This window comes from Ziziphus jujuba, chromosome 1 (genome assembly GCF_031755915.1).
Source record: "Ziziphus jujuba cultivar Dongzao chromosome 1, ASM3175591v1".
In the NCBI taxonomy this organism is placed as follows: Eukaryota; Viridiplantae; Streptophyta; class Magnoliopsida; order Rosales; family Rhamnaceae; genus Ziziphus; species Ziziphus jujuba.
This window is the reverse complement of record NC_083379.1, coordinates 48,129,876-48,137,943: the sequence shown is the minus strand read 5'-3', so window position 1 is coordinate 48,137,943 and position 8,068 is coordinate 48,129,876. Positions and strand designations below refer to the sequence as shown.

The 8,068-nt window shown below is 32.4% G+C and overlaps 1 pseudogene; it reads right to left on the bottom strand.

The window, feature by feature from the left end:
* Positions 1–1,531: 1,531 nt before the first annotated feature.
* LOC125418569 (ribulose bisphosphate carboxylase large chain-like) lies at positions 1,532–2,786 on the bottom strand (annotated as a pseudogene).
* Between the last annotated feature and the right edge of the window lie 5,282 nt (positions 2,787–8,068).

Sequence of the window (8,068 nt, the reverse complement as noted above, 5' to 3'; positions counted from 1 at the left end):
CACGGACTTTACATGCCATTGCCAATTCCATCACATCCATGGGTTGATTACTCTATGGATTTCGTACTTGGTTTACCTAGGTCTGGGACTGGAAAAAATTCAATTTTTGTGGTTGTTGATAGGTGTTCTAAGATGGCACATTTAGTTGCATGTAATAAAATTGATGGTGCATCTAATGTAGCTAACTTATAATTTTACGGAAGTGGTGAGACTTCATTGTACGCCTAGAACTATTGTTTCGGATAGGGATGCTAAGTTTGTAAGTTACTTTTGGAAAACTTTGTAGGCTAAGTTAAGGAAATTTATTTTCAACTACTTGTCATCCACAAAGAGATGGTCAAATTAAAGTAGTAAATAGAACTTTATCTGCATTGTTGAGAGCATTAATTAGTAGAAATTTAAGAACTTGGGAGGATTGTTTGCCACATGTGGACTTTGCTTATAATAGGTCTATGCATTCAGCTACCAAATATTTCCATTTGAAATTGTTTATGGTTTTAATCCTTTAACTCCATTAGATTTAACACATTTGCCTTTCAGTGAACATTATAATCTAAATGGAAAACAAAAAGCTGAATTTGTTAAGTAAATTCATGAAAAAACAAAAGCAAACATTGAAAGGTGGACCAAGCAATATGCCAAGCTTGCTAACCAAGGCCAAATAAAGGTGGTGTTTGAACTCAAAGATTGGGTTTTGTTGCACCTGAAAAAGGAAAGGTTTCTGGAATAACGAAAGTCAAAGCTTATGCCTCGAGTGGATAGACCTTTTAAAGTTTTTGAGAGGGTTAATGAAAACACCTACAAGCTTGAGTATAATGTGAGTACTATATTTGATATTGCTGATTTTTCTCCATTTGTGATTGTATGAGTAGGTTACAATTTATTCGAATTCTACTATTATCTCCACCTTTATGGTATTAAAGAGAAAGGTAACCCATCTCTTTTGTTGTTTTCAAGTTCATCATAAATATTTGTAGGTCGCCAATTATCAGATCTGTGAAGATTATTGTAAACGTTGACCCTTATAATTGATGCTTACCACAAATTTTTTTTTTATCAACCGAACATATATTCTATCGACAATTCATGACCCATGTTTACAATCGCAATATGAACCAACTGGGTTAGTGTAAAAAGGTTTATGATTCACTTCCAATAGTGATAGCTAATACATCCTGAATATGAACATAATAAATTTTGTGGGTCATGCATTAATATGTTATTAATTTTCCATATAAATTATGAGTTGAGATAAACTTATCCCTGAAACGATAATAACGAGGATCTGAGTGTATATACCCATATCTCCAACCATTTCCTTTTCAAAATATTCTCTAGCAAATGTGTCAACTACTCCAGGCCATTTTGTTTCGCCTTATATTTTGTATTTAAGATCTTGTATATCTAGATAGGTCTATATCTATTAAAAATTGATAAAATCTTTGTATTCGGCTCAATCCTTTTACTAAAAGATTGAGTTGAGTTTAATTTCAATTACAATTAAGAGAATGAACAGTAAGTAATTACTGGATTACAAAGTATCCATTGCTTCAAATTCAAATTCAATCTCTTTCCATACTTCACAAGCAGCAGCTGGTTCATGACTCCATTTACTAGCCTCACGGATAATTTCATTACCCTCACGAGCAAGATCACATCCCTCATTACGTGCTTGTACACATGCTTCTAGAGCTACTCGATTAGCTACGGCACCGAGTGCATTTCCCCAAGGGTTTCCTAAAGTTCCTCCGCTGAACTATAGTACGGAATCATCTCTAAAGATCTGGGTCAGAGCGAGCATATGCCAAACATGAATACCCCCTGAAGCGACAAGGATAACACCTAGTGGAAAGACCCAATCTTACGTGAAATAAATACTGCGGCTTCAATCTTTTTCAATAAAATCATCACGTAGTAAATCAACAAAGCCTAAAGTGATGTCTTTTTCCCCTTCAAGTTTACCTACTACAGTACCAGTGTGAATATGATCTCCACTAGATAGACATAACGCTTTACCTATTTCATTTCTTCGCATGTACCCACAATAGCATTCAAGTAATGCCCTTTGATTTCACCTGTTTCAGCCTGTGTTTTATAAATGGCTTCAGCACAAAATAAGAAACGGTCTCTCCAATGCATAAATGGTTAGGTATTTACGTTCTCACCATCTTTGGTAAAATCAAGTCCACCACAAAGACATTCGTAAACTGCTCGACTGTAATTCACAACAAATAACCCCAATTTAGGTTGAATAGTACATCCCAATAGGGGGCGGCTATACTTATTCAATTTATCTCTTTCAACCTGGATGCCATGAGGTGGTCCTTGGAAAGTTTTAATATAAGAAGGAGGGATTCACAAATCCTCCAAATCTAGAGTTCACAGGGCCTTAAACCCAAAAATATTACCTATAATGGAAGTAAACATGTTAGTAACAGAACCTTTTTCAAAAAGGTCTAAGGCGTAAGTTACATAAGCAATATATTGATTTTCTTCCCAGCAACGGGCTCAAGGTCATAGCATCGACCTTTGTAACAATCAAGACTGGTAAGCCTGTCAGTCCATACAGTTGTCCATGTACCAGTAGAAGATTCAGCAGCTACCGTGGCCCCTGCTTCCTTAGGCAGAACTTCAGGTTGAGGAGTTACTCGAAACACTACCAAGATATTAGTATCTTTGGTTTCATAGTCAGGAGTGTAATACGTCAATTTATAATCTTTAACACTGACTTTGAACACTTCTTTAGTCTCTGTTTGTTGTGATGTAAGTCACCCCCTACAACTCATGAATTAAGAATTCTCGCAATACCAATGGCCTTAGTGATCCGACAGTGCCGAATGGAAAGGCATCGATCAATGGATAAAAATTACTCTAGAGATAACAAGCTGATCTTCCCTAATAGCTCACATCGATGGGAAGGTTTGGCACCCCGATGTCGGCTCTTCGCCACCTGGGGCTGTAGTATGTTCAAAGAGTTGGGCTGTTCACCCATTAAGGTAGTACATGAGCTGGGTTCACAATGTCGTGAGACAGTTCGGTCCATATCCGATGTCTGCATTAGAGCATTGAGAGGACCTTTCCGTAGTACGAGAGGACCAAGAAGGAAGCACCTTTGGTGTACCTGTTATTGTGCCCACGTTAAATGCTGGGTAGCCAAGTGCAGAGCGGATAACTGCTGAAAGCATCTAAGTAGTAAGCCCACCCATACTATTCCAACTTCCTCAGAGCTTCCGGTACCACAACCAATCACAAGCCAATATGCTTTTCTCTCATGCCTTTCTTCGTTCATGGTTCGACATTCTGATGTCTTAGGCGTAGAGGAACCACACCAATCCATCCTAAACTTGGTGGTTAAACTCTACTGCTATGACGATACTGTAGGGGAGGTTCTGCGGAAAAATAGCTTGACGCCAGGGTGATGAAAAGCTTAACACCTCTCATTCTTATTACTTTATTTTTTCAATATGAAAAAAAAATGAAAATTGAAAAATGGAATGGTCATCTTATTCAAAACCCCAATTATGAAATCCCTTCTCTCCCACTTCACACCTCGGAATGCACTGTTCTTATATAGAGAGGGGTGCTTTCACATCTTCTTAACCCGAAATGACTAGGGAGAGGAAATGAAAGGTATGATCCATGAATATTGATATGTATATTCCCTAAAAAAGAATTTTTTTATCTAAATTAATTGTTTATGTTCACCGGCTTTTATTTCTTTTGAAAAGGATCAATTAATAAAAAAGGTTAAGATATACAAACTGAAATAGAATTTTCTAGCTTTAATTATTCTGAATCTTTCTCAACTACCTCAAATATTTCAAATAAAGAGGTTAGAGTTGGTCAAACGATGTGACCATGTTACTAGTGAAAAAGAAATGCATTTTTTAAGTCAATTATTAAGTCAAATTTTATGAAGATACAAAAGATGAAAATTTATATTTTTATTACTATTACGTATTATAATAATTTATTTATATATATAGAGCAAGGATAAAAAATTTCACCAAAAACAGTTTTTTATTGTGATATGAAGCATAAATAACCCATATTTAACTTATAAAATAAAAGTTATTTATTTTAGTTTTAGTTGGATTATTCAGAATCAGTAACGAATTTGAACCGATTGATTGTCTTCTATTCCAATAAAAGGAAATTTTCAGAAAGGTTATGATAAAGAAACGATGACTCCAACACATGACTTTATATAAAATTTAAAGAAGGAATTCCTAAAATAGCTTTTATAAAACAATCTATCATGTATCTTTTCACAGATTAACTACTAGTTTCATTCTAATTTTTTAAAACTTAACTAGATTTACTCATTTATCAAGCTTGACCAATTAAATAAAATGAATAATTAATAGAAACAAATTACTAAAGTTTTTTTTTTTTTTTTTAATAAAGATAGGTGAGGTGATTCCGTCCGAGCCCGCTCCACCGATAACCCGCTGGGGTGCTGACTCGACACGGATGAAGACTAGGCCAATCACAAGAGCTCAAATTAAGAAATTTTAGGGCAACCTGGGAGTATTTATATAAAGGGTAATCAATCTCAACAGAGCTTGTCCATACTTGAAGATACAAAGCCTATTCGAAGCATCCAAGTGGTGGAAGCCGATACGAACCTGGGTGACAGTTTTGGTACATTTTTGGAGTCCGGGAAGCATGAAATGGTTCCAATGCTTTACGGGTTCAATACATATGCCTAAGAGGTCATGGAATCAAGTTAAAGCAGCCTCAAATGCAATCAAAAAGGGCTTGTACGGACAGCATCAACAATTTGGCCGAATTTGCTGTATTGCTTGCTGGCTTTATTGTATTTTACTGTATTAGCCTTTTCTTATTTTTCCAAGCATGGGCAACGTGTGGGACTTCATATTCAGCTTATTTGGCATCCTAAAAAGAATCTAGAAGGTGATTTGAAGCTCAAAGAGGTCAAAGATTGATCAAAGTCAACTTGATCAAAAGGCTAGCATTTTTAGTTTCCTAATTTGTTTTTACTTTTTGTTTTAGGAAACTACCATTACTTTTCGGTTTTTATTTATTTTCTGGACAAATAACTTTAGGAAGGTTTTTATTTTATTCTTTCCATTGTAAATTAATTAATTTCTAATTTAATATAAAGGAATTAATTAATTAATTAAACTTAGATTAGGAAAGGAAGTATAGTTTTGGCCAACTAGGTTTCTTTATGTGTGGTGGCCCGTTTTCTTTATGTTCTAGGGTTTTATTTCGTGGCTTTGTATCCTATTTAAAGGCTTATTTTTCAATAAGAATAAAAACTTTGATTTGATAAAGAAAATACTTGTGAGATTAATTATCTCTTTGTTCTTTGAGAACACCTAAAACACCATTAGAGAATTGGTTGTTTTAGCTTGACTTATCAATAGGTTTTCCATCCCCTATTGTGGCGTCTACATTATACCAAGGTTTCTAACTACAGGTTGGTTAGGGGTTGAGGTCTATTCCATTAGAACTTGAACTTAATTAAGATCCGGGCTAATATAATACGGGTTTAGGAGCAAGTCGTCCTAGGTTCGTATCAATAGGGGTTGGGTTATTAAACATTTTGATGTATTTTATTCCATGTATAAAATTTTGGATGACCAAAAAAAAAAGAAAAAGAAAAATTAGATAGAGATAGAAAGGCATAGGATTTTTTCTTTGTATTTGTTTTTTTCTCATATCAACTCCAATCAATTCTAGTTCTATTGCATAGTAGATTCTATAGATATAGAAGATATCAATTTGAAGGAAGATATAAGAATACCAATAAAATAGATACAAATCTTTCTTCCAGATGTTGTATCAAATTGTATGGAATAGAAAGAAAAAAAACAAATAAAAAAAATTTGTATTTAATTTTTAAAAACCACCATATTGTTTATGTTGCTAGTAATATTTATGCGATTTTTCTATATCGATATTTTTATAAAGGAAGTACAATCTAGAAACTAAATAGATCGGTAATTATAATTAATTGTAAAAAATGACTGGTTTTGAACAATAGATGTCTTTGACATCCAACCCTGGTAATGAATAACGTATTAGAATTTTTTAATGGCAGTTCCAAAAAAGCGCACCTCTATATCAAAAAAATGCATTCGGAAAAATATTTGGAAAAGGAAGGGATATTCGGCAGCATTGAAAGCTTTTTCATTAGCAAAATCTCTTTCTACAAGGAATTCAAAAAGTCTTTTTTGTGCAACAAATAAATAATCCCAGATTGGGAAAAATCTGAATTGATTTGACTCGAAAAGTAATCTAGTTTTAGTTTTTTTTTTTTTTAAGTTGTTTAATTTTTTTTTTCTAGTTTTATTTTTATTTTATATTTTATAAGTTATAAAAATTAAAAAAAAATTTGATAATTTATCAAAGTTAAAATAATTAAACTAATAAAAGGAATAATATATATTCTTTAATGGTTTGATCTGATCAATAGTAATATTAAATAAATTGAAGTTGTTTTGCTCTTATAGTCGAACAAGAATTTTGTGTTGACTGAATTTGAAAATCTAAAAACGGTATTTTTTTTTTTTTTTTGAAAAAAGAGGAAAAGCACGCACAAGATTTCACCTTTCTTTTTAGTATGTTTTATAATTTTCAAGTGGGGATTCTTATTTTCCCCATCGATTTGATAATTCAATAATAACAAAGGTTTGTCTTTTTTGTTTATATTCTTTTTATACTATATATTTATATTCTAATATATTTAGAATACTATAGAATATAGAAGAGCATGTATAAGATCTTTAGTCAAAATGAATAGATCATTTAATATAATAGATCATTGAAACTAATTGATTAAGTTTAAAATGTGTCTTATCACTTTCTAAATTCTTATTTCTCTAAGTTCATATCACTATATATCCCTAACTTTCACCCCAATTAATAAAAACCCCTTTTACCTTTTTTAGGTGATTATACAAAGACTCTACTGATTTTTTCTTCGTGGATAATTCTTTTGTAGATTCATAAAATTCCATAAATGAGAAATGAATCATTAAAAAATGCACATTATAAAGATAAAGAACATTTTAAGTTTTATCCATGGATTGAAGTCTGAAATATCTACGTACAACACTTTCCGTTTAATCGAGCATAAACTAATAAATTCTAAAAAAACCCAGTGTTAAGTTAAATAAAACTAATACTCTAATACTAAACATAATGATATATTGAGGAAAATAAGGATTCTTGTTCAAAATGATACATTTAAATCCTTAATTTTGAAACTTTCAAAAAGTTTTTTTTAATCATCAATTTTAAAGTTTCCTCAAATATATTGCATTGAATTATTTCCTTTAATCTCTATGATTGATTAAAAATAGGTTATTATGATTTCGAGCAAGCCACTATGGTGAAATCAGTAGACACGCTGCTCTTAGGAAGCAATGCTAGAGCATCTCGGTTCGAGTCCAAGTAACAGCATGGCATCTTCTAAAAGAGTAAGTCCTATAATGAAATAAATTCCCGATTTCCATTCCTCTAATTGAGGTACCCTGTTTTTAATTTCAAAAATTTATGATATTTTCAATTTTAGAGCATATGTTAACTCATATATCCTTTTCGATCGTTTCAATTGTAATTACAATTCATTTAATAACCTCTATATGATTCATCAGAAAAGGGCACGATAGCTACCTTTTCTGTATAACAGGATTATTAGTTACCCGATGGATTTACTTAGGACATTTACCATTAAGTAACTTATATGAATCATTAATCTTTCTTTCATGGAGTTTCTTCATTATTCATCTTGTTCCCTATTTTAAAAAACAAAAAAACCATTCTAATTTAAACGCAATAACCGCCCTAAGTGCTATTTTTACCCAAGGTTTTACTATTTCGGGTCTTTTAACTGAAATGCATCAATCCGCAATATTAGTCCTGGCTCTTCAATCCCATTGGTTAATGATGTACAACTGTATGATGGTATTAGGCTATGTAGCTCTTTTATGTGGATCGTTATTACCAGTCGCTCTTTTAGTCATTACATTTCGAAAATTAATAAGGATTTTTAGTAAAATCAACAATTTCGTAAATGATCCACTTTCTTTTGGTC